Source organism: Mesoplodon bidens (genome assembly GCF_964165515.1).
Source record: "Mesoplodon bidens genome assembly, chromosome: 3".
In the NCBI taxonomy this organism is placed as follows: Eukaryota; Metazoa; Chordata; class Mammalia; order Artiodactyla; family Ziphiidae; genus Mesoplodon; species Mesoplodon bidens.
This window is the reverse complement of record NC_138178.1, coordinates 142673644-142697909: the sequence shown is the minus strand read 5'-3', so window position 1 is coordinate 142697909 and position 24266 is coordinate 142673644. Positions and strand designations below refer to the sequence as shown.

At 44.3% G+C, this 24266-nt stretch overlaps 1 long non-coding RNA gene across 1 annotated transcript in view; it reads left to right on the top strand.

Moving 5' to 3' along the window:
- Positions 1-811: 811 nt before the first annotated feature.
- LOC308613829 overlaps positions 812-24266 on the top strand; it is a 37116-nt gene continuing 13661 nt past the window's right edge. Inside the window, exons 1-2 of the long non-coding RNA XR_014015324.1 lie at positions 812-823; positions 1476-1595. This is a non-coding gene — a long non-coding RNA (uncharacterized lncRNA). The remainder of the gene's footprint in view (positions 824-1475; positions 1596-24266) is intronic.

Below are 24266 nucleotides of genomic sequence, written 5' to 3'. Positions count from 1 at the left end.
AGTTGTTGTAAGGGCTTAGTGTATTGTAACCTCTGGGCAGAGTTTTATCTTGAGATCCCACTAGTACTGGGGTCTTACAATAATTGTAGCCAGTTTAAGCTGGTAGGGACATGAGAGGCACTTAAAACAAGAGTGAAGACACATATTGTGAATTTTATCGTGTCATGGTAAGACGTGGTTGAATGTCCTCTGAAAGACTTAAAATGACATTAACATAGAGTTACATGACGATAGTAGAGATGGTGGCAGTGGAGAAAAAATTTTATCTATCCATCACTCTGTTCATTCATCCAGATGTCAGATTATCACTGTGTTGGAGACTGGAGCTAGGCACTTCGGAAGACACAAAGTATAGATGTGTGTGTGCGTGTGCGTGTGTTTATGTTATGTTTGGGGAAGGGGAATTATTGCATATATTTGTTACGGTTAATTTTTTTTTTTTTTTTTTTTTGACCATGCTCTGCAGCCTGCGGGATCCTTGTTCCCTGACCAGGGACCGAACCCAGGTCCTCGGCAGTGAGAGCACAGAGTTCCAACCACTGGATCACCGGGGAATTCCCTGTTATGGTTAATTTCTCCTCCTCACCTTCATTAGGCCAACTTTATCCTGTGCTTCTTATTTGTCTAATCATGAGAAAAACATCAGACAAATTCCAATAAAGGAGCATCCTACAATATATCTGACCACTACTCCTCAAAACTATCAAGGCTGTCAAAAACAAAGAAGGTCTGAGAAGCTACCAGTCAAGAGGAGCCTAGGAGACATGATAACTAAATGTAACATGGCATCCTGGATAGATCCTAGAAGAGAAAAAGACATTGGGTAATAACTAAGGCAATCTGAATAAACTATGGACTTCAGTTAACAATAATGTTCTTTTTCTAAATCACTCCTCAGTTCCAGTTAGGTAATATTGTCATTCCTCATCAAGGGTGGGCCCCAAGAGTTGAGATAAAGAGAGATTCTGAGGTCACAGGTGGTTAGCAAATGTGCGTGAACCCACAGAGGAGGCCTCAGCCCTGCTTGGCCTCCAACTGTTATTTCAGCCTTGGACCCAGCATCTCTCAGAGGAGCAGGGCATGAACCCTCAGGCAAGCGAGAATCTAGGGTGCTTGACCAGACTAGGATTTCCCACAGGACCCAAGCCCATCCCAGACCAATTGTTTTAGGCCATTTCTTAAGACAAGCCCTTCACCTCTCAAATAGCCATAGATTTTACTTGGCAAGATTTACAAAACAATCCCCTTCACCTTGTTAAACTCTCCCCTTAATTAGCAGAGGGAGAAATGCTTAATGGAAGCAACCTCTCTGCAGCACCCTTCCCTCTGTTTGGCAAATTAAAAGCATTTGGATGAAACTCTTTTGTGGTCCCAATCAATAGCTCAAACCATAATTATTCAGTGGTGCTTGCAGTTTTCTCTGCTGACAGCCGGCTGGGTGTGCTGATCTGTAATTGTTTCATATGATTTTGCAGCTTTCTGTTCCCGTGATTGGGGTCTGCAGCAGATTAATCGAAAGCATCTTTGGGGAAACTGGAGGATGGACTTGCCCGCATCTGAACCCTTTCAGGCCTCTCCCTGTCTTTAGGAGTCAGGTGGGCCTTTTTGTTTTCTTGTTGTTACCTACCTGATGCAAAGCCAAGCAGAACTTTTGGGAGACCAAAATTACTCCCACTTTATAGGATAATCATGTAGTATCAGGCTTTAGATTGTGGATAATGGTTATGTGCCGAGGGACAGTAAAATAAACAAACATTATTAGATTTCACTAATTTCAGAATTACTGATAATTTGGATGGGATGTTGATTAATGCTCAAGCAGATCTTTTCCTAAAGGAAAATGTAAACAAAACTGCAGGGGGTCGATATTTAAGATATTTCAGAGGATTAATTTCTTTTCAACATCACCTGTCTTTTAAAAGTGTGCAGTCACATGCAAGTAGCCGATTTATTCATTCCACATCCTTCTGGAGTCTACTAGCTGAGACACTAAACTCCAACCCTGTATTTCTGTATTTCTCTAGACAGTTTACTTAGCTTTGTTTCTTAGTTGTTTTTGTTTTGTTTTGTTTTTCTGTAAAGTAGAAATATGACTTAACTTCACATGGGTACCATAAAAATAAATGAAATAGGGCCTCCCTGGTGGCGCAGTGGTTGAGAGTCCGCCTGCCAATGCAGGGGATACGGGTTCGTGCCCCGGTCCGGGAGGATCCCATATGCCGCGGAGCGGCTGGGCCCGTGAGCCATGGCTGCTGAGCCTGCGCATCCAGAGCCTGTGCTCCGCAACAGGAGAGGCCACAACAGTGAGAGGCCCGCGTACCGCAAAAAAAAAAAATAATAATAAAATAAATAAATAAATAAATAAATAAATGAAATAAAAGATATGACAATGACTTTTAAGTATAAAAAATGCTATGGTCAGTTAATTATTTCACACATTAAAAAGAGTATTTTAAATACTGAGGTTACTTTCTTTTTTAATGTTTTGACTATTTAGGCTTACTCCATGTTCTTAAAAGTGATCAAATCAATTCTTTTAAGACAATACAGATTAGATTTGGCTGTATTCCAACTCATGAACAGTTACATCTAAAAAGACAGTCTTTTTACATGAAAGGGAACATAAAACCAGTGGTCTCTATGTGAACCCAAGCCTAGGTAGCTCTCACCAGTTAGACTGATTATTAAGTGTTATAAGACACTACCTTAGACCAAAGGCACTGAGACTCTTCTAGAACATCCTAAGAGTGATGTCATGCATGACTGCCCATTGGCTTCAGTGCTGAGAAGCATCCAAAATAATGGGTGTGCCTCTTAGGAGGCTGAGCTTTCTGAGGATCCAGTCATTTTTCTGTAGGAGAAAATGGCCTGAAGACTGAGCAGGGCCCTGGGCCCATTAAGCCATGGAATCTCTTTCAAATCCTTTTGAAAGTGTCTGGGGTTCACCTCAGTTATCAACACCCTCACATGGTTTTTAATAAATGCTTGTGGTCCCATACAAAATTAAGCTGCCAGGAACCTAAACTGATCCTACCCATGGGTGACGCCCCTGCATGCTGATCTGAACCCCCTGCTAAGTGCTGAACATACACTTCACCAACCCTTGGAAGAGCCACATCAGTGCACCTTGACATCATCGTTTGTTTCCTCAAGAACTGAAGCACCTTGAATGGGCTTCAGGAAGAACCTGCCTTATACCAAATCCCAGAGGCATTCCAGCCTCTGTGCAGGAAGACCTCTTCTGAGTCTGCAGAGGTCATTCATAATCATCCGTACTGTGTTTTCATTTTCTCACGTTCAACCTCCGTCCACCACCACCCATTCATCACATTTTTAAAAATTCAATGTGAACAATATTGAATATCTTCTCTGACTCACTCTCTCCTTATGTCACATGAGAAATTAAAGCAAACCTGTCAAAAGTCTCTGGAAACAGAGACTGGGTTGGGAATAACTGTCTCTTTAAATGAAAGAGAACGTTGAAAGCCGATGGTTCCAATCTGAGCACGAAGCAATACTTTATCCTGGAAGAATTATTAGAAAGAAAGGGACATATATTTCTGTTGACACTGTATATTAAGTGAACTTTCTAAACCCTCTTTTGTCTGTATTAAATAAATATGCTCAGAGTTTCCTACCATGTCCTTTATTTCTTCTGGTTTTAAATAAAAGGGATTAAGACTCCTAATTAAGACACTGGAGGAAGGCCTGATCAGTTTTGCCAGTGCAAATTAGTTCAGAGGCCCAGAGCTGCTCCTTTCTGTTTGCTGGTATGGGCGGGTTTGTTTGATTTAACATGGTTGAGGAAATGAAATATCCCTAAGACAAAGAACCAGTATTGCACTTCTGGAGAGTGGCTGGAGGGAAATTGGAAACTAATGCACATTAGCAGTGGATCCAAAATACAACCAGAAGGAGAAATGTTATTTAGAAGGAAAGTGATGTGACTAGACTAATCCTTTGACATAGATTGTACGTTCTTCTTCCTTTATTTTTTTAAAGGAACATAAATGAAATAGAATCTAATTTTCTAACAAGGTCCCATGAGCTTGGGACGTTATCTTTCTTTCCTTGAGTACAGGCCAGTTTCTATATGCATAAATTATTACTATTCACAACACCTCTATGAAATAGTTATTATTACCCCTATTTTACAGAGAAGGAATCTCATTTTCCAAAGGCAGATACTGACCTAAAGCCAAATAGTCTTTAAGACTCTTGGTTATTATTTCTATTTCCATCAACTCTGAGCCATTTGGTAAGCCTGAAGAGAAGAAAGGTCTCAGTCATGGAACGTAATGGCTTGTCCAATTCTAGTGTTGCATTGGGTTGGGTTCCTATTCAGTGGATCTGGTCAGGCCAGGATAATTCCCCAAGGGCAATGGAAAAGTGGGCAACAGGCGAACCTATAAAGGATCATCAGTTGAAGTCAAACAACAAAAATGGCCCCAAATGGCCTTCTCTTGTCCAGTTTGGCCTTGCCTTCTGTATCATAGCTTATTTTCTCCTCTTCCCTCTCTCCTGGTGTGCACGATTCTGCACTTACCTACTCAAGACTTTCTGCTCAACTTCTATTCTCAACAGTTTCAGTAGTTTGTTTTTTATCTACATATTTAATAAAAATTCAAATTCTTGTGTTATCTGAGGGAATGGAAGATGAGGTCTTCTCTGTGGTTGTCTGCTGCATGTGTGGGGTACTAGCACCTGTGTCATGGAATTGTCTCTTATCCCTCAAGAGTTGACCCCATTTTATGTCTGAGATGGCCAATCAGACTTTGAGAAGGAAGAGGATGAAAGATGGATTGCTTTAATTTTTGTCAAGCTAGGCATTGTAATGCAGAGTAAACCCAAATCATCCAGTTCCTACTACCTGGGACCTCTATGACTGATGAGCCAAAAATGCAATACACACATTTGTGTGTGTGTGTGTGTGTGTGTGTGTATGTGTTTGTATGTCATATGAGACACCAGGAACGTTAAGGCCTAGGTATCGATAGGTAACTCATAATGGCGTAGAAATGGGTGGTGGCTACGAGAGGGCAAAGTGGTTTTGAAAAATCCATCCATAACTGCGGGATCCAGGAGTCCTGGAGGAAACACTCACAGAATCATAGAAGCACTGATTTCTTTGATTATCTTGTGATGTCTGGCAAAGTATCAAGCCAGGGTTGATAGTCTTCCAGGTGTGAATTGTTTTAAGAGTACCCAGGATTTGCTTTAATCAGGTGTAGGGAGACACACAAACATGGAAATGACTGTCACAGAGGAAGAAGTTCTTTTTACTCACAGATCCCTAGAAGTGGGAAGTGTGGTATGCCACGCAGGGGGGCCACATGGGAAAGCACCAGGGTTGGTCAGGAGGAACAAGGGAAAAACATGGCAAGAGCCTCTATTGTGGTTCCTCTAGAAGGAATGGGTGAGGCAGAGTAAGCAGGCTTAGGGTTGTCTAGTCTGAATAATTTCTCTAGGCTTTGGGGTGTTGAGGCTGTCTCTAGTTCGTTGGTACCTGGCCCTGGGGTGATTAGGGCAGGACAATAGTGGCCCTGAGTGTGAGAGCTGAACAAAGATGGTGGTTCAGGGTATGGGCTCTGGATTGATTGGTTTGCATATGAAAGGTGCACTCACAGGTGAGTTGCTCACTATCTCTAGGAACTGGCTAGTCCTGGGAGGGACAGTCCCTCCTGGTTCAGCAAGACCCCAAGATGTCCAAACACCAAAATATAAGAAAAATAAAAAACACAGTAATATAATACATGCATGTAGAGTTGTACTTCCTGCAATTATGAAAGGCAGAAGAAGGGCTACAGGGGTATTTGTCTCATGTATGTTGGGAGGAACCTGACAATAATTCTTCATTGTCCAGAAAGGTTAATGGCAGAGGGGAAAATGCTACTTTTTTGTTTATTTTTTTGTAAGAGTACAATTCAGTAGTTTTTAGGTTATCCACAATTTGTGTAACCATCACCAATATCTAATTCAAGAATATTTTCATCACCCCCCAAAAGAAACACCTTACCCATTAGTAGTCACTCCACACTCTCCCTCCCCACCCCAGCACCTGGCAACCACTGATCTACATTCTGTCTCTATGAGTTTGCCTATTTTGGACATTTTGTGTAAATGGAATCACACAATATATGATTTTTTTTTTTTTTTTTTTTTGCGGTACGCGGACCTCTCACCACTATGGTCTCTCCCATTGCGGAGCACAGGCTCCGGACGCGCAGGCTCAGCAGCCATGGCTCACAGGCCCAGCCGCTCCGCGGCATGTGGGATCTTCCCAGACCGGGGCTCGAACCCGCGTGCCCTGCATCGGCAGGAGGACTGTCAACCACTGCGCCACCAGGGAAGCCCAATGTATGATTTTTTTGTGTCTGGTTTCTTTCACTTCGCATAATGTTTTCAAGGTTCATCCACATTAGAGCATGTGTCAGTACTTCATTCCTTTTTGAGATATTCCTAATGATATTCTGTTGTATGATATACCACATTTTGTTTCTCCATTAATCAACTGAAGGACATTGGGTTGTTTTTACTTTTTTGTTATTTTGAATAATACTGCTATGAACATTCATGTACAAGTTTGTATATGGATGTATATTTTCATTTCTCTTGGATATATTCCTAGGAGTAGAATTGTTGCATATATGCTAATTCCATGTTTAACTTCCTGAGGAACTGCCAAACTGTTTTCCAAAGTGGCTGCAGGAGCGATGTATAAGTCTTCCAATTCTACCATATCATTGTAGACATTTGTAATTGTCCATCTTTTTGATAATAGCCATCATAGTGGGTGTGAAGTGGTATTTCATCGTGGTTTTGATATGCATTTCCCTAATGACTAATGATGTTGACCATCTTTTCATGTGAAAGCTCTATTTAATATGCTAACTTCCTCTATAATGCACAAAGAATGTGTAGTAACTAAGGAAAAACTAAAAAATAAACCAAAAAGACAACAAAAATCATCCTTAATTTTAGAACTCAGAAATAATTATTAATAATACTTTTAAGTATATTCTTTTCAGATTTTTTCCTAAGAAAAACTATTTTAAAAATCATTCCATATGTACCATTTTCTAATTTATCTTTTTTCATTTAACATACATTGTGAACTTTATTCCATGTTAATACCTATTATTTTCTATAATATCATTTTTAATGGCTGCATATTATTCCCCTGCATTCTTTTACCAGGATTTATTTACCCAATCCACTATTTTGGAGGGTCTGGATTGTTTTTAATTTTGTGCTAAGACAATTTGGCAAATAACATCCTTGTAGTCAAATCTTTGGATAAATAAGTTATTCGTTCTTCAGTATAAATTTCCAGAAGTGAAATCTCTGAGTCAAACAGCATGCAAAATACCAATGCTAAACTTGTGTGTCATCTAATTGCCAAACTCTGTGCTTCGCTGAGTCCCAGTTTCTAGTTCCACTTCAAACTTGAGACCAAGGACATGTCTGGCCAGCTCTGTTGATTAGAGAATGGAATAAACAAAGCCAGGGCTGTGGGTGTGCTCTCTGCCTAATGAGACTGGAGTACTCTTTTCAGCCAGTTTATGAATGTCCATCCTTGATCATGAGTCAGCAGAAGGAGGGAATGTGGCCATATTAGGGCATTTCTTTCAGGTATCACTCAAACATCACTTCCTGGAGGAGCCCCCCTCCCTCACCTGCTAAGACAGGCCAGGGGGTCTTTGTCTACCTTGGCTGTGAGCCAGACGTTCTCTGAGGTCAGGCACGGTGTCTAACTTGCTCAATCGTTTGTCCCCAGCACCTGCATAGCACCAGGAAAATGCATGTGTGCTGAATGACGGAATAAAAAAATGAATTAATACCACTGAGAGAAAAAAAACGAAGCAAGCCTTAGTCATGCTGAGCTGGACATAAAGGGAAGCGCAGCTATGACTGATGACTGCAAATAGAGACAATATAGTGGCCGACTGCGCCATCTCTCTGCCAGCCAAGAAGGAAACGGAGGGAGCTCACACAATTGCGTGTCCACTGTGTGCTCTGCATACATCATGGTATTTAGCCCTCATCACAGTAACACCTATAGAGTAGGTCTTATTAGCCCCATTTTAGAGATGAGATCACTGAGAGCCAGAGAAATTCTATTCTTCTCCCAAGATCTCACACCCATTAAATGAAGAGTTGGCACCACACACCAGATCTGCCTGCCTGCAGAGCCCCTCCCTTTTCCACTATAATGTCACATTCCATTTATTCCAGAAAACTGAGAACCAAACCTGACCAGGTGTGATCTGAGCAAAGCTATAAGACCTTATATATGGCTCCAAATGCAACCAACATTGTCCCGAAATGACTCCGTGGAGATGCCAAATTAGAGATGGTCTGATCAGTCTCAAAGGCCCTTGCCCTGGGAGGCCATTTCTGCTGATGCTCCTGTCAGAGGGGCACTTATTTAGGACATGGGTCACAGTGACTCCCAGACCTGATGGTAGGGGTAAAGCGCAGGCTGCCCGGCCACCTCAGAGCAGTCAGGAAAGCAATATATCTGCCAGCTAATTCTAAGAGCCGCTTTCCCTTCTTGTAGATTTGTGACTCTCCTGGGCCCTGTAGGCACATTTAAACAATGAAAGGAGATTAACCACTCAGTCAGAGACATTTTTAACGTCACCATAGCATTGACTTTTTCCACTTCAAACATTCTGCTGGCGTAATTTGCTGCAGGGCCGCAAAGTACACCAGAAAAGTTCTCACCCTTCCGCTGGTCCGCCAGGGGAAGTCAGTCTCATAGCAAGACCATTGAGTGAGTTTGAGCCTAGCAGAGCCAGGCCAAAGTGGCCCACTTTGGAATCAGCTAGGAGATCTTCCCCCCCACCCCTTTAAATGGAGATAAGTGTTTCCTGCCTAACCACAGAGCAAAGAGTGAACTTGGCCAAGATGCAGTCAGGTCTGAGGTGGGCCATCACTGCCCCCTCTCCAAGAGGAGCATGAGGCCAGGCTGGCTTTCCTTTTGAGTTCCAGAGTCTCAGATCCACAATTACTTTTTTGAAATTTGGGGGCATGTACACTAACCCAGTTTATTGACAGGTTTTCAAGGAGTTATGAGCAGAGTCCCAAGGGTTGGAGGTAGGGGTTGATGAGACCCACATCCCTCAGTCTGGCAAGGCTCTTTGAAGTCTGATCTGAGACCAGAATCGGGGCTGAATGCAACTGGGTGGGACTGGAAGAGAGAGTTGCAGAGATCTGCCGAGCACCTTTCCCTAATATTATCAGTGCTTTGTAATTTTGGCAGCTTCAGGATCCTAAAATGCTGAGTCTCTTCCTCAAGAGCAGAAAGGAAAAATGGAGGGAAACCAAACTGAGAGGTTTAAGGAAAGCATGGTTTTTAATGGATTGATTTTCTGCTGCTTCCAGTCCCTTCAACAGAATACATTTCTATGAACCATTACACACAAGTACTCATAGAGAACAATTATAGCCATGACAACATAAACCTCCCTGATAGAGGCAAGGCGTAGCTCCCGAAACACCTTAAGTAAGCTGGGGAAAGAGTAGGGAACAAATGATGAACTCTTTAGGGCACTTGTAATTGTGAGAAGAGAAATTATTCTTATTTGTCTTTAGGATTTAGAGATACACAGACAGCCACCATCTTGGCTCTGTCGTCTCCAAACTTTTTGATTATTCATCCTACCTATAAAAATGTTTAAGCCTACATCCCCAATATGTTATATGTGATATGCATGCCCTACCATACTCATTTGTTATGTACATTTTACAATATACAGAAGAAATTGAAATTAACATAGAATCAGATAGAAATCAATAGACATAGCTGTTATAATATTTTCTTCCTTCATCTCAAAGGATCATCTAGCTACATACCATTTTGGAGACTTTTGCTCTAAATGTCACAGAGTCTGTATTGGTTTGCTAGGGCTGCCCTGGTAATATACCAAGACTTGTTGGCTTAATCAACAGGAATTTGTTTTCTCACAGTTTTGATGGCTGAAAGTCCAAGGTCAAGGTGTCAGCAGGTGGTTTCCTCTGAGGCCTCTCTCCTTGGCCTGCAGATGGCCGCCTTCTTGCTGCCTCTTCACGTGGTAGGCCCTCTGTGCACACACATCCCTGCTGCCTTTCTGTGTGTCCAAATTCCCTCTTTTTATAAGGATGATGCCAGTCAGACTGGCTTAGGGCCCACCCTAAAAGCCTCATTTTAGCTTAGTCACCTATTTAAAGGTCCTAGTTCCAAATACAGCCACATTCTGAGGCACTGGGGTTAGGGCTTCACATATGAATTTTGGGGACACAACTCAACTCATAACAGAGCCTCTTCCTGCTAATAGTCCAGTGGCCTCCACAGGAAAAAGGAAAGCGTGATGTCTGACACTGGGACCGAGGGGAGGGCTCTTGGGGGCTGTCCTCAAGCCATTAGCTAACCACTTGCCTACTGGCCCCCTAGGGATAATGTTGCCCCTGTGATATAACTGTAGGACAACCTTTCCCAGATACCAAGGTTGGTCCCTCTAATATCAGGTAGTATCAGGCCATTGGCTGACTTCCCAGAGGTGACAGATCATTTGCTCCCCAACCTCCCAAAGGGGAAATGCAAGGGAACCCTCAAGAGTTTTGACCAGGGCTGGACTGTCCTTCCACAGACTCTACCAGCTATGGAAACACTAGCCAGGACACTGGAGAGTCTGATATTGGAGATCCAGTGATGAGTTAGTCCACAAAACTCCTTCCAACATGGTGAGAGGATAGGGGTCATATGCAGGGCTGGTTCTTGGCAATACTTTCAAGGAGTGTCCTTTTATGTACTCTCTTCCCTCTTTGAACATCCTCTGCCCTCACACCTTTCACGGCTATCCCTATAGTTCATGGAACTCCCCAGTTCATATCCCAAAGTTTACTCCTATTTTTTTAAGAGGCTAAAGTGGAGTGGGGAAAAACCAATCCAAAGCAATGAATCTCTAATGTTGGGATTTTGGACATTGGAATTGTAGGTTAGGAAATATGTGAGGATAGCAGAAAATTTCTTGACCTTTCAAATCACCCCTTGGTGAGAGATACTGATTCTGGCTGTTCCTATCATTAAAAAGCTACTGTTTCCCCTGTGCAATAGCTCTTGTCCGTTGTTTCCAAAAGGGACTTCAGTGAGAAGGGTTAGAACCTGACTCCAGATGGTACTGACTCCAAGCTAGGAAGCAAGTTGGAGCAGTGACCTCCTGGATGGGAGGGGATGGATGGGGGCGTCACAAGGGAACAGAAAAAGGGAAGATAGGGCTTAACGGGATGTTAAGACAAAGCCTCTGGAATTCTACCACTTGGGTCTGCTGCTTCCTACTGGCTATTTCCTCTATGCCTCAGTTTCCTCATTTTAAAATTGAGATAATTCTAGTGTCTTAAATGAGAGAATACCAGTAAAGTGCTTACCACAGTGCCTGACATATAAGTACCAACAAAAGTCAGCTGCTCCCATTAATATGCTTTTGCCAAATCAGAAGACCTAAAATAAGGCAAGTACGCAGCAAGCTTAACCCTCTTCAAAAGTGATGGGACCCGTGGGATGAAGGACCTCTGTTAACGAATTTTTCCTACCACAGAATATAAATATGTGAGGTTAGGATTTTGAATTATCTACTGCAGGGTAGCAGTGGCTTTTCAGGGCAAGATGGGAACAAGAGTTAACAGGCAAATGCTTATTTTTAATTCCTAGCAATCCTGTGAAGAGATGAGGTGGACTCTGTCCAAAGACTTTAGCACTGGACGTGATGGTGATAAGGAGAGGGAAAATTGGCCAGAAAAATTTTAACCTTGAAATCAAAACCCAGACCCACAAGCCTTAAGCTTTTGGGGATCATAAACCCCTCAGAGACTCTGAAAGCTAGGTGTGCTCTTCCCAGAAAAACCTCACCGGCAATAAAACTCTACGTAGAATTCCAGAGTGACCCTGGACCCCTTGAAGCCCATCCATGGATCCTGAGGGAGTCTGACCCCATATTAAGAATCTCTTGTAGGAGAAAGAAAAGCCTGCAGACTGACAGAGCTGATGTCAGGAAAGATCTGGAAACAAATGCATCAGGGTCAGATGCTGAGTCAGATACCAGATTCCTAAGGAAGCCCTCTGGGGAGCTGCCAGGCCCTGCCATGAAGTTTGCTTTCAAAAGTGACCCCTCTGTGGATACAGAGTTACATGAACACTTAAACCAACGGTGTGTACAGGGCCCTGAGGACCAAGGTGGGCAGTGGGCTGTAGACAGGAAGGAGGGGACAACAGGGAAAGGGCTGAGCAGGACATGGCATCCAACCCCCTTTGGTGGAGAAACCTTCTTCTGTGACCCCAGGAGGGCAGGAGAGGGGGTGACAGAGCAAACGTGAGCGGTGACAGGAGCAGACCTTACTGAGCCTCCCTCCTCAGCCCCACTGCCATCACTGCTCTGTACAGATGGGGGGTTCCCAAGAATCACCCTGGATCGCTTGCTCTCTCCCGCCCTACTTCCTGGTTACCTCTCAAGTCCATCTCCTTCGTGCCTCTGAACCACGCCACAGCCCTCATCACTCACCACCATCGCCCTATCAGACTCCTAGGGTCTCCCTGCCGCCCCCCAGCACCCTGTCCTCTTTTCTTTACACCCCACACTGCAGCCGGCATGCTCTTCTTCAAGGGAAAATCTGATTGTGCCCTCAGAATAACACGCCGCCTCCTGAATACAGCCTCCCGCATACAGCCGTGATGGCCTGGTCCCCATTCACCCACAGGCGCCTGTGTCTGAGCACCTTATGGTCCAGCCTCTCCTCCCAGGACCTTAGCCATGTCTCCCCAACCCCCAGGCCTGCCTAACCTGAAGGTCCCACTCAACCTTCAGGTCTCCGGGGGACATCCCTCGTTTCCTCCTTTAGGAAGTCTCCCTACCCTACCCTCCACCCCCGACATCTCTCACCACAACCTCAGACTCCAGCCAGCAGAACTATTGATCTTGGGGTCCCCTCACAGTGCGTTCTTCTTGGCTCCAGGCCACCTCCTCCTCCTGCCTCAGTGGCTGGTGATGGGCCCAGACTGAGCTGCTTCCAATGCCTTCCCTAGCCTCGGGGGGCTGGTCATGCCCTCCACGTGCCCTCAGCCCCTGGATCTCTCCCAGCAGAGGTCTTGCCTCACCTCCTACATGCTCTTTCTGGGCTGGGCCTGTGCCTTGGGCTGTCTTGTATAGTCCCGGGTTCCTGCAAGGATGAATGGATTAATGCACTGATACACTTAAAACAGTGCCTGGAAAACAGTAAGCACAAGAATTGGTTATTATTATTGTTTCTGATGTTATCATCATGCTCATCATTATGATCATTTACAGCTATAGTCTCAGCACCTGACATGTGGTGATAGCGGCCAACAAATTTTTGTTAAGGGAATGAATGGACGATAAAACTGTGTACGTGTATCATTGCAGTCATCTTTGTGCTTTTTATTTTTGTTTAAATGCTTTTTTAAAGAATCACTTTATGCTCTTCAAAATACACTAGGATAAGGAATCTGGACCCGGCAAACCTTGAAGCTGAAGTACAGAGAGGCTGGTCCATAGTTACACAGAAACTGCCAGCTGAGTCTGGGGACAGAACGCAACAGATCCAGGTCCTTGCTGCCCTCTCCCTCTTCAGAACTAACTTTCTAGGAGAGGTTTTTTTTTTTTGGGGGGGGGGTCCACCTTCCAGAACTCCTCCTCTCCTGACCCTACTTTCTCCAGCTTGGGCTGCTGCACAGAGAGGAAGGGGGAGGGGGTGAGCACATACAATCGGTTGAGATTTCATTTACTTGCATTCATTTGCATCACCTAATTATTGCGGTCTTGGGCCGTTTCTAATAAATGTGTTTTCCTAACCCACAGCCTCTGGGCTATGCTTCTCACCATATCTATTATGTCTGAATGGCTTCTTGGGAACAGAGCGACCTTCTCCTCCGAACTGCGAGCTAAGTAGGGCATACTAAAGAGCTTCCTGCCATCCGCAAGAGGGATGTGGCGTGCAAGTCCCCTGTGCTCTGGTGACCAAGGCTTGTCATTTCACTGGCTGTCACCTGCCGAAACAATGGGTCTGGGGGCTTATACAACAGTGCACCCAGCTGCAGCCCAGCGAGGAGTCAAACCACAGCCTCAGGAAGGGGCAGGAGCCTGCTTATGGCTGTAAATATTTAGGCAACCAGAAAAGCTCATCCATCTTGATCTGTTGGCTTCTCCAGGGGAATGTGAAGGCGCCGAGATTACATTAAGCAAAAACAGCCCCACCCCAGAGACAATTTAGATCCTAGGTGTTTTGCACCAACATTCCTATTCAAAGAGAATTCAGTGCCTGTACAGGGTTTGACTTCCCTCTGCTCAATACTTTGAGTTAAAATTCTTCTTTTCTTTCCTGCCCTCCAAAATAGATCACACTGGGCAGCAGAAGCTGGGTATTTAATTGCAAACTCCACAAACAAATGAGCAGCTGTCTTTGTACTGACAAATGCATGTCTTTTGTCTTTCCAGACGCTTCAAAAAAAAATGCACAGTGAACAGAGAACTATATGCTTTTTGGGAAACAGATTTACCTTCTTAATTATGTTTTTACTTGCCCTCGGATTAAAATTAGTTTGCCTTGCCTGAGCTGACACCAGCTTGAGTGGAGAGAGATGGTTGAAGAGAGACCTAGGGAGGGAAAATGAATCTGGTAAGAAACATCTGCTGCTGGGATTCTGTGAGGAGGATGTCTCCGCGGATCTGCCTCAAAGAGCTGAAAGTTACCTGAGGTCACCACCACTCCCTCACTCACACAAAAGGTACTTCTAGGGTAGGGAGCAAAGATGTCACTCATCAGTTTTCAGGGGGAATTGTCCCGGATCCCTGGGGACAGGTGTCTCTCCAAACTCACACATCCTCAGGATTAGTCTGTCAGTGGAGAAACGGAAATCTGGGCCCTGGTCTCCATGCTTGGATAAGGGTAGAGACCCGACATTCTGCTCTAAATAAGAAACAGACACCGAGGTTGGTGCTGGCTTCACAAGCCCTCCCATCCCTGGTGCTGGCAAAAGAGGAAAACTGTGGGTCAGAGACAGACCTCGTCACAGCAAGCCCCAAAATCCTCATGCAGCAGACAATACACTCAGCAAAGAGAGGTGTGGTGCGCTACCACCAGCCTGTCACTTTCCAACCTGTGGGCTGATTTTAGAAGCTCTAGCAGGGGGGCTTCCCTGGTGGTACAGTGGTTAAGAATCCGCCTGCCAATGCAGGGGACACGGGTTCAAGCCCTGGTCTGGGAAGATCCCACATGCCGCGGTGCAAATAAGCCCGTGCGCCACAACCACTGAGCCTGTACTCTAGAGCCCGCAAGCCACAACTACTGAAGCCCACGCACCTAGAGCCTGTGCTCTGCAACAAGGGAAGCCACCGCTATGAGAAGCCCACGCACCGCAACGAAGAGTAGCCCCCTCTCGTGGCAACTAGAGAAAGCCCACGCCGCAACGAAGACCCAATGCAGCCAAAAATAAATTAATTAATTAATTTAAAGAAAAAGAAGCTCTAGCAGGTAGAGACACTATAGGTGTTTCTGGGTCTGCAAAACTCACCATGGGAAGCTTCTTATGAAATCTGAGCAAGAAATAACTTCCATTTCATTAAACCACTGATATTTTGGGGTCTGTCTTTTACAGTAGCTAGCTGTAACTTAAATAATGCACTTCATATTTATGAGGCGACAGTGACAGATTTTCCTCGGTTACAGTTTCCTCCTCCCTTCCAATGACCCATATTGTGGATCCAAAAAGATACCTTCTTAGTAAATAGAAATTAGTTCACTGGTTTTGGAAAACAGACAAGATACTGAAAGAGAAGGTTATTCCTTCCAAGAATATGCTGAGAAAAGGAAGGCAGGTAAGAAGAATCTTGAAAGAGATTTTAAACTTCTTAGTTGGTAAATAAGAGTGATTCTATAGGGCTTCCCTGGTGGAGCAGTGGTTAAGAATCCGCCTGCCAATGCAGGGGACACAGGTTCGAGACTTGGTCCAGGAAGATCCCACATGCCGTGGAGCAACTAAGCCCGTGCACCACAACTACTGAGGCTGTGCTCTAGAGCCCGCAAGCCACAACTACTGAGCCTGTGCTGTAGAGCCTGCAAGCCACAAGTACTGAGCATGTGCTCCACAACAAGAGAAGCCACCACGATGAGAAGCCCGCGCACTGCAGCGAAGAGTAGCCCTAGCTCACCGCAACTAGAGAAAGCCCGAGCACAACGAAGACCCAACACAGCCAAAATAAATAAATAATTTTTTTAAAGAAGAGTGATTTTTATAAACCATTTCTTTATGATGCTTCCAGTATACTTGGAAGGTAATGAGTGGTGGGAAGTGACATTCCCATGTTATAAAGGAGAAAGTGAATGCTTAACTTTGCTGAGAAATCCATCAAATCAAGGCTGCTGGTTTTGTGACTCCCATTCCACTGGTGAATGAGCTTTTGCAAACAAGACTAGTGATATTACCATATCAAAGGAGGTGGGTACAAGGCTCTCTTCCACTGTGATCACACAAAGAGAAAGCTCACACTGGAATCACCACTTTCCCCACAATCCTTTCCCAATTTACATTCTAATTAGATAAATTCCAGCGTAGGTGAGATAACAGAGAATGAAGCCTCAGCTCCATGCCGCCGGAAGACTCATCAGAGACGTTATAAAGAAATGGGGTGAGGGGAATCAAAAAGGAAGAAAAGAGGTGGACAGAAAGAATGCTTCTTTCTCTTGCACAAACCATCCCTTGAGGGATCATCACGAGGTCCAGGGGCACTGGACACTCAGCTCTCTGTGCAAACGAGTCTTTAGTGGGTACCTTCCATCCCTATATCTGCTGAGATTCAGATGGGGTGGGAGTAGTGAGTTGGGAGGGTACATGCCAGGCTGTTTGTTGTCATATTTTACCTACATTATCCTACCCAGTCTCTGCTGTGCCCCTCACAGCCAGTCACAGCACTGCCCACTAGAGTTTGCACAATGATGGCAATGTTCTATAATTCTGTCCAGTATGGTAGCCACTAGCCACATATGACTACTGAACACTCGAAATGTGACTAGTGCAACTAAGGAATGACATTTTTTATTTTGCTTAATTTTAGTTAATTTAAGATTAAATCACCACATGTGCCTAGTGGCTACCATACTGGACAGCAATGTGGATTAAGGTGTTGTGAGGGTACCAGTGGAACTATAGCGCACGAGGAGGAAGGCCAAGCCCATCAATGGGAACTGCAAATATTCTTGGTAAAACTCATCTAAAACACATTGTTGGAAAATAAAGTTTCTGGAGGAAAGCTCAACTCATAAGGAAATTCTACAGACAATTCTTGTGTCCCTCTCTGTTTCTCTCATTGGTCCATCTTGGATTGCTAAGAAACAGCAGGTCTGGGAAATTATGCAAACATGGATCTTGAGCCCTACAGGCTGGCACAGGAGTTAGCATTATTTAATCTTTACCAGCAACCCTATGAGGTAGCTACTATCTCTGTTTTTCAGATGAGCAAACTGAGGCCTGGAGAGTTTGAAAAATTTGCCAAAGACACTCAGCTAGTATGTGGCAGAGATTTTTACCCAGATCTATCTGTTTCCAGCATATTCTCAACCATATGCAGAAATGTTCCATAATTCAAGCCACAAATGTGCTTTTCTCCTCCAGTTTCTTGCACACAAAACATCTGGCCCCCTGATTGTTTTCTTTCATTTCCCCTTCATCACTGGTTTGATGTTAAGTAAAAGAAGTTTCTGGCACCACTGAATATTAATACCCAGCATTTGCATTGCACTTTACAGTTTATAAAACATCCTGACATTCATTATTTCTTTGATCTCCCCATGAAACATGAGAAATTATTATCATTCCCTTTGTTACAGGGGGAAAATGGAAGCTCAGAGAAGCTAAGTGACCCCACAGCTAGACAGAGGTGAACTCAGGCCTAGGCTCCAGCCTTTCTGACTGGGAGGTCCCAGCTCTGCCCCTGCTCAAAGCTGTGCCTCAGGCCCAGTATGCGTCAGAGAGACTCTGGGGTAGGCGGTCAACCTTCACAGAATAATAATGACCACTTCACAGAATAATGTTTTTAAATATATAAAATCAAATACACGAGGTTTCAAAGGAAACCAATTTTATTGAAATAGAAAACTGGTTTTAATCATGTGTGTGATACAGTGTTATACATGTGCTTCTTTATTAACCAGTTCTAGTAGCTGGTCTAATAACTTTTACAATTTCAAAGCAGTAATTGGTATAAGTGATATTTTAAAGTATGTGCAACAACAGTGATATCGGATGAAAATATCTTTGATTTCTGACAGTAATGACACAGATACTGCTTATGCCATTGAGGGTTTGTTGCTCACATTTATAACTGAAGAAAATAACTTTAAAGATTAGCGGAAACAAAAATTAATTCTTTTCCATCTCAGTACACAGAATCTTTGAATTCTATCCATGAATTCTCTGGGACCACACACTTAGGACTTACCAGTGTGGGAATTCAAAATCCTCAGACTGGATCCTCCTTTCCAATGTAGGCACATAGTCCACCTGTAGGATGCACTGCATCATATCCCTAACCTCCCTCCTATAAGATCAGGGAGGAAATCTGAGATTGCTGGCTTGGATTAAGCAGGGAGGATCAGAAACATTTTAGTGGCCATGATGGTCAACTTGGGAGCTCAACTTCAGTATGTTCTTACTACATACTAGTACCTGGGAGTCAGAGTTTTCTACGTGCTCCATGAAAATGACCATGAGCATCCCAACCATCCATCTTATATTCATGTGGCATCTTCCTGCCCATGGCTCAGGGAAGTATGTCCAAATATATCCTCAGATCGTCAGAGGCTCATGGTTTCTTCTTTTATTTTCATTTTAAGCCTTCACTTCCATAACTGATTCTTACAATCTCCTTTTGATAGTTCAGAGAATAGTATTAATATCTCTGCTTTATAAATGGAAGAAATGAGATACAAAATGATTGAGTGACTGATCACACAGTTTCACTGCAGGACTCCCAACTTTCAAAATGCTATTCACTATTTAGAAATTCGAGGGGGTGAGGTGGAGAAGGCAGACACACGGGAAATGAGGCCAGGTAAATCAGGCCAGCTGGTGTGCGTTTTACAAGAACGTGCTCCAAGTTCCCAGAGTAAACACTTGAAAGGGAGAAAAGAGAGAAAGGTGACCCTGAAGATTTGTCACCTCAAATTTCAAAAGTCACACTGCAGATGGTGGCGTGCCCAGACCTTGCAGCGGCTCTTGGCTAAAAGGCGATGTTGGAAGTCACTAAGCTCTCCCGGACAGATTTATAGTCATTTCTTGATGTACTCAAGCAGAGTGACTGGTTGTCCCAAAACATTCCAGAAATCACATAGAAGAACAAATAGGGAAACGGCATTTATCTGAACTCACCTTTGAGTAAATCACTTTATTGTTTTTCTAAAATATCCTATGATGGATGAGAAAATCACTGAAAGCCTGTTTTACCTTTCATCGTTAGTCTTAGCCCATTGACTAAATGATAAACAAGGATTTAATTAAAAGCCAGTGTCCGATTTAAAACTCATGACACACACCAGAAATAAGCTCAGTAGTTGAAAGGATCACAGTATAGAGTAGCAGGGGGAATTCTGAGAGAGCTATTAAACTGGACACTCATTCTCAACAGTGGAGAAACCCCCAATACTTGATTTTAACCTGTCAAGGATCCTTACTTTGCTTTTCATCTAGTGAGGGATTTGGAGGTGCTCAAGTATTTGAAGCAATCTATCACGCCCTGTCCTTTTACTTCTCTCTCTGGGCATTTAGTAAAGAAAGTCTGGAGCTAAAATATGAACATATATTTTGTGTGTGATGTAAATAAAAACCAAAATGTCTTTTCCAGCTTGGTATACAACTTACCAGTGTCACTTCTGAAATTTCTTCAGGATTCAAGTGACATAGGCTTTTTGGAATTCAACAGGAGATACAACGCTTCCAAGCTTTAACCACAACAAAAGTAATACTTCATGCCCACAAGAAGTGCAAGGGAGGTGGGTTGGGAGAAATACCAAGGATTTACTCAGTGGCCTGGGAGGTACTTGTCATACTTGCCAAAGTGCCGAAGGGACAAAACTGTATGGAAATTCTTCCTCCTGGGCTGGTGGGAACAGAGATGGACACTTGTGCCACATGGATGTAAGATGGATGGTGAAGATGATCATGGTCATTATCATGGGGCACATAGAAAACTCAGTGACTCCCAGGTACTAGCATGTAGTAAGAATATACTGAAGTTGAGTTCCCAAGTTGACCATCATGGCCATTAAAACGTTTCTGATTCTCCCTGCTTGATCTAAGCCAGCAATCTCTTCCTGGGTGAGAGGTTTAGAGAAGTGAGTAGAGAAAGTATAAATGGAGCTGGTTATGAAAGTCCATCCTCTAGTTTGCACATGTCAAATATGTGAAGATGACCACCACTAACCCCCAGCCCCCCCAGAGCAGACATCAGACACAGCCCCAAATCCCCTCTACACATAGCCTCCAGCAGTCAGAATTGGTGTAAGAGATAGAATCCCACATACTGTTTCAGCCTTTGCCCATCTGGTTGCATTTTTTTATTGTTGTTTTTGCTGTTTCTCATTTGCAGTCTCCTACGTGGTAAATGGTGAAATACCCAGTGGATTACACTCCACGCTCTCTGGTGGTCTAGTGGTTAGGATTCAGTGCTCTCTCCCGCGCCCCAATGGATTACACTCACATGCATCATCATATACTTAGTATAGTGGTTATAACTCGACCATGCTCGCTCCCATGCAGGAAAGCATATCCAAATACAGGTATATGTCAGGGACAATATTCTAAAAGTAACATGGAAACATTTAATTTTTTTAAAGGAAACAATCAGCAAATTTCCTTTAAGTATTATAAGTAAGCGATTTCTTGCCATACTCCTTCACAGTTGTGGGTCCTTCTGTCTCCATGAATCACTGCCAAAGACATGGGGAAGCAGCTTCAGGTCCAGGATAAGATACTCCAGCCCTTATCCTGCAAAGCTGATGATGCTGGTGAAAGTCAGCCTCACATCCAGCCCACAGCTTAGCAGTGTTGCTCTGTCCCTTTTGACCTGTTACCTGTAGGCAAACCTTGAGACCCTGTGGCTGAGAGGCACTGAAGTACGTACGGGGCAGCTTTGTCTGCCAATGCTTCCTCATGACATGCTTCAAAGGGTCCTGGGGTTGTAATAAAGAGAAGCCGGGACCTGCCAACCTCTCCCAGCCTGCATGCCCTCCCTGGAACACACACACACACACACACACAAACACACTGCCCACCCCGGATCCCCACGGCCCACACTGGGGCCCGTTAGCAATGGACACAAAGAAGTCTCCAGTGAAAGCCAAAGAGAAAGCAAAGAGAAGTTTGAAATCATTGGATGGCTTTACAGCTCAGGGTATAACCACAGCATCTTCCAGGCAGGCAATTCTCTTCCCTTATTTGCTGTTTATCCTGAGGAATCTGAAGTTTAATGAGGTTCAGGCAAGAAAGACTCATAGAACCACAGCTGCCCAGTGAATCCTCTATGCTGGGCGGGTAGGCAGGGCCAGGAGCTTAATCACAGGCATCACCAGAACCCCTGCAAAGGGGGAGTCTATAAACCCAGCATCCCCATTGGTCTTTGTTTCCTTTCAGTGATTCCTGATGGCTTCCTCAGTTTCCTCTGCAGGTGAGCAGGGAAGCTTCCTGACTATTTCAGCTCATCACCGAACTCAGTCATCAGCAAAGTCAGTTCTGGGATCACAACATTTCAGGGTGGTGTTTGCACAGCGAGGTCAGCTGGACTCTAACCAGAACTTGACGGTGCATCCCAGAGGAAGAGTCCTAGAAGCTGAGAAGGAATATTCATCCATTAGAAATGCAAGAATAGGATTTTCACCTTCCTAGCCAGCCACACGGGGCTGCAGCCCTTACAGGATAATTGAAGAAATCTTGTTTCAACAGCTCTCTGGGAAAGAGGCCTGGCCTTGGCGAGACACTGGGCCTCAGTCTTCTCCTTCAGCCCAGCGGTGAGAGGAATTAATGCCTGCGTTGATGCCATACTTGGGGCCCACCCAGGTGTGTCACCACGTGGTTAATTTCATGGTGAAACGGACGCCAAGTAAAACTGGAGATGGTAAATACAGCGGCACATTTGGCTGGTTGAATCGGGGGTCCAAGACCCTGCTGAATGGACAGTGCCCCAGCTCAGGTAGCTGTCAGAGTTCATTTCGTGCTTGTCTGGGAGTTGAGGGCTTTGTTTTCGTTGTTGTGCCTAGAAAAAGGGAGGAGTTGGGGGTCAGGAGATTAAAGGAAAAGGAAGCAGAAGGGAAGGCTTGATACCCATTCCTGCTGGGTCTTTGTACTTAGAACATAGTGCAAACCTGGCAGATCAAGGGACACTTGAGATTATCAGAGTCATTTTTTTTCTTTTGCAAGAAAAATAAAATAAGGAGAGCAGGGACAGCCAGAGAGGGCCTTGTGGTACAGCTGCAGAGCTGAAGGAAAGCCGGGCTGTTGCCCACCCACAGGCCAGGAGTAACGCCTCCACCGCCCCCCACAGAGGACTCACACTGCCCTCTCAAAATCCATCTTCCAAAACACTTATTTTCATAATGCTGACAAAGTACATTGGAGACCCAGCTAAAGAAGAAACTTTAAGGTCTACGACTAATCTTTGATAATGATTGTGATATGAATATTTATTGAAAATACAATTAAAAGAAAATCCTGGCAGGCTATTAAATGCAAGTCCCTCAAATGGCACCTTTTAAGAGAGCCTGTTACACATCCGTGACCAGCAGCTTCCGGCTCCATCACTTAAGTGGGCGTCAGGGCTGACTGCGGGAAACTCTACCAGCTTTTTCCATTCCTGGGATCTACTGAACTGTCACACCAGCTGACACTGGTACCCACGTCCCATCCCAGTATAGTCCCCCGAAGACATCAACCTCATGTTTCTTAATATTCCAAGAATTTCTATGACTGGCTTTAGAATGGGTGGAGCGTTAAAGGCAACAGTAAACTTCTCCCTGCTACATCTATTTCATTCTTGGCGTAAACTGGTCTGCATCTGATCCCTTCGTGACCACTCCCACCGCCACCTTTTTTCTCCAGATCACCTTGACTGTCTCTTTCCCTTCTCAGCCACCTGTCATTTCTCTTCTTACTCTCCCCTAACTCCTTAAACTGTTCTTATTTTGGCCACTACCTGGATGACATTATACCTTGGCAGAGAGAACATCATGGCCTGATGTGTTTGTTTCACAATTCCAGAGCCAAAGCACGTGGTTTCTTGTGTCTAAAATGATGAAGCGCCAATGTTATTATGGGTCGAATCTAAAAAGTGCTTTGGGCACATTATTCATTTGACAAATTCGGTGTCCAAGTAAAAGGCACTTGACCCTGGAGGTTCTAGGAACCGCAAGATGATAGTCACGTCTCATGGATGCCCCAGTCAGAGGATGCCCTTGCTCTGCCCTGTTGGTTAGAGTAAAACATTAAGGAGGAAAATACAGACTGTATCATTTTTGAGTACTAATAAGTGCTTGTCCTTGGCCAAGTGCAGAAAGCAGAACTTAGCATAACACTGACCTCTGGACTTTTAGCTACCAAAAAGTTTAAAAAGGGCTTCCCTGGTGGTGCAGTGGTTGAGAGTCCGCCTGCTGATGCGGGGGACTCGGGTTCGTGCCCTGGTCTGGGAGGAGCCCACATGCCACGGAGCGGCTGGGCCTGTGAGCCATGGCCTCTGGGCCTGCGCGTCCGGAGCCTGTGCTCCGCAACGGGAGAGGCCACAACAGTGAGAGGCCCAAGTACTGCAAAAAAAAAAAAAAGAATACAAAAAAAAAAAAAAAAAGCTAACAGGTCAAAGAGATGAGACAGAACATTCTTTGCAAAACTGGAGATAACAGTGGGAAAGACTTAACAGGGTAACAAGAGATTTGCAGAAGACTAGTAAATAGACAATGTTTTTATTGAAACCATCATGGGGGAGAAATAAGTGGAAGATATGAAGAAGAAAAGGAGGATGTGTGGTGAGCAAAGAAGACCACTGAGGACCAAAAAAGCTTACACTGGAACCAGGGGCAAAGGAGAAGGAGTAGCTGGAGAGAAAAGAGAAGCAGAATTGTCGAGATAAAAAATGGGGAAGCCCATATTTGAACCCAACTCTCCTCCCCTTGCCACCCTTTCTCTCCCCCTCTTCTGCCTTTGGAATCACTCAGGTTCCCAGACGCTGGTGCTGATT